Here is a 2,973-nt window from a genome sequence, read left to right as displayed (position 1 = left end):
GGGAATCCACAGCCTCCTCCCCCTACGAGATCCCAGGGCTGACTCAGATCTTGCACAGATCCAGGGAGATCTGCCCTTCCTCCCACCCCTACCCTAGGGGTCTGTGAGAAATCCAATGTAAAATGTTCCCGTCAGACACACAAAGGGCGAGGCCTGGCAAAGGCAGAGGCAGAGATGGGAGGGAAGGAGCGCCCACCAAAGAGATGCCAGGAACCCTTAAAGTTGGGAAAGGCCTGGAGTAGATCCTCCCCTGGTCTGCAGAGGGCACAACCCCTGAGGCCTTGGTCCCAGGGTGGTGAAAGGGTTAAGTTTCTGGCACTTTGTTATGACAGCTTCAGGAAATTTCTAGTCACCCTGCCCCTAGTATATGGAGCCAAGACTCTTGACTCCAGTTGTCACTTGGGGCCCCTTCATGGCACGTATCTTCAAATAAATACCAGCTCCAACCCAGATGCCTCCTGTGAGAGTTCTGAGCAGGTTCGGGGCTCTCCTTTTTATAGATGCAGACTCCGAGGCCCCCCACTATTACTTGCTGGTGTCACACACCCACTGACGGGAACTGAGATGTGTCCCCTTGGGGCACGCTGGCTCATTAGGTTACCAGTCCCTGCCTGAAAGGTATTTCATTTGCCTTTTACAATGTACCAATTGCAAGTTAATTAACTGGCAATAGAAAGTTATAGGTGGCATTAGAATTTATTAATAACATTGGAAATAAATCTCCCTGAAATTCAAGTAATTGGAAATCTCATGAAATTCTCTTTTTTATAATCCATAAAACTGTCTGGGAGAAAGGTGTTCCAGAACCCCTGGCAGCGGTTGGGATTGCAGGTGTGGGGGTGTGGGGTAGGGAGGAGGCTCCAGTTCTGACCTGCCGCCTGCCTCCAAGGGTCCCGTGCCTCTCTGCCGCGGTCAGAGCTGAGCCCCGGGCGCAGATGTGACCCTGCCCTCAGGAAGAACACAGCTCGTGGGGGAACAGAGCTGTGGGCACCTTTTAGAGCCAGAAAGGTGACGGTGGGGCCATGGGATCTCGTGGCAGCTGGACCACCTCTGGCTGGGTGGGGCTCAGGGCCAGGGTCAGCCCACTGGACAGGCAGTAGTTCCTACTGGTCTTGGGACACACCAAGCACACGAGAGAAGAACGGGTCCCCCAGTGCCCAACACTGCCACCCAGCCCAGAGTGGGCCCGCCTCACCTGGTGCATTCTGGGGAAGGAAAGACAGAGGCGGCCCTGAGCTTCAGAGCATGCACTCTGGGTGTCTGGCGAGGGTCCGATGGACTTCCAGTCACATCGCAATTCCCTTCTGGGTGGGGCCCACTCTTGAGTTCAGTTCCAAGTTAGTACAGCAGGAAACCTGGGGTCTTGTTGGAATGCCCAAGAGGAACCCCACCTGGGCTGAGCAGGGTTTCTGGCCCACTCCTGAGTTTTTGAGCAGGCAAACAGCCTGCCCCCATCCCACAGAAACACGTCAACTGCAGCCAAGGTGAGTCTCCAGCCAGAGGCAAGGAACACCCCTACACCCCAGCTTTGCCATTAGCTTCTTGACGCCTCTGTAGGGAGGGGCATTAAAAGGACTTTCTATTTGTGTAGCACAGGGACTCACTCTGCACAAGCAGCGTCCTGGGTTGTGGGAGGTCTTCCAGGGGAGGGGGCGAGGCTGGAGGGAGGGAGAGGGGGGTGTTGAGGAATCAGCCAGAATGTGGACGTTTCAGTATTTGACAACAGGTTCAGCAGCCCCTGTGGGAACCACTGAGTTCAGCCCCCAACAGTGTAACTGCTGCTTCAGGGTACTGGCCAGAAGTCAGCACTGGACAGAAAGGACGCTGAATTGGTGCTTTGGCCACTGGCCATCTGGGATGGGACCAAAGAGCTGTATTTGGATTAGAGTCCAGGTCTCACACCCTACTAAGGAGAACCTTGGGGCCACCCACATAGTGGGGAGGCCTGCGGTCAGGTGCCTGCCAGAGACTGAGCGTTCCACTTCCAGTCTTTGCTCCATCTTGGGGCTCCGTTGGGCAGAGGGGTGAAGGGCAGAAGCTCCCAGGGGCAGGACAGCCAGCTCTAGGCCAGGGGTGGCAAGGACTTAGGGGACACAGCTCTGTGGCTGCTCAGTATAACAGAGGAGGGTGCTGCAGGGAGTGGTCTTGTAAAGTCCTGCTCGGCGCACACCCCACACACATGAACACGCGCCTCCACATGAACGGGCACACCCCCGCTTTTGCACGTGCCCACGCCAGGGTACTCACCACCCGCTTGGCTGCTCACGCACGCAGGTGTGACAGAGGCACCCGCGGTCACGCGCACCCACTGGGACGCACACCAGGAAATACGCACGCCGGCATGCACATGCACTCACGGAGGCTGGGGCCTGTCTGTGTTTAAGCAGAAATGTGGGGTTTGATCTAAGCCCTGGGGCACAGGAGAGATGTGTGTGTGGGAGAGAGGCTGGGATGCACCCCGAGGGTGGAGGGATGGAGCGCAGAGCAGACTGGGAGCAGACGGAGCCTGGAGTCCTGTCGGGCTGAGCCAGGTGGGGTGAGGTGAGGTGAGGTAAGGGGGTGAGCCTCTGCTAATTCTCCCTCATTAACCCCCTGGGTGGCCCATGCAGGTGGGCCCAGGGCGGCCGCGCTGTTGAGAGGTCTCCCCGATGCGGCCCTCATTCTCCCTGGGTGCTGGGCTGACCCTCCTGAGCCCCTTCCCCAGGGGCTGCGGGGAGAGGGGCAGTTAGGGCCAGAGGAAGGTGTCCAGAGCTGGAAGTGCAATGGTGGCACCCTAGAGGGGGCTCCTGGGTGACTGAGCCCCCATTCTGAGTCTCCACCGGGACCGTCAGCCTTGCCACCAAGCACGGTGGTGTTTCCATGCAGGAGCACGGAGACGCGCGCAGGAGACCAGCAGGAGGGCAGGCGGCCCCTGGGGCTGCAGGGGGCAGGAGACCAGCAGGAGGGCAGGCGGCCCCTGGGGCTGCAGGGGGC

This window comes from Condylura cristata, unplaced genomic scaffold (assembly GCF_000260355.1).
Source record: "Condylura cristata isolate star-nosed mole 26May11 unplaced genomic scaffold, ConCri1.0 scaffold00024, whole genome shotgun sequence".
Lineage (NCBI taxonomy): Eukaryota > Metazoa > Chordata > Mammalia > Eulipotyphla > Talpidae > Condylura > Condylura cristata.
The sequence above is the reverse complement of the archived record's forward strand: the minus strand, read 5'-3'. Positions refer to the sequence as shown.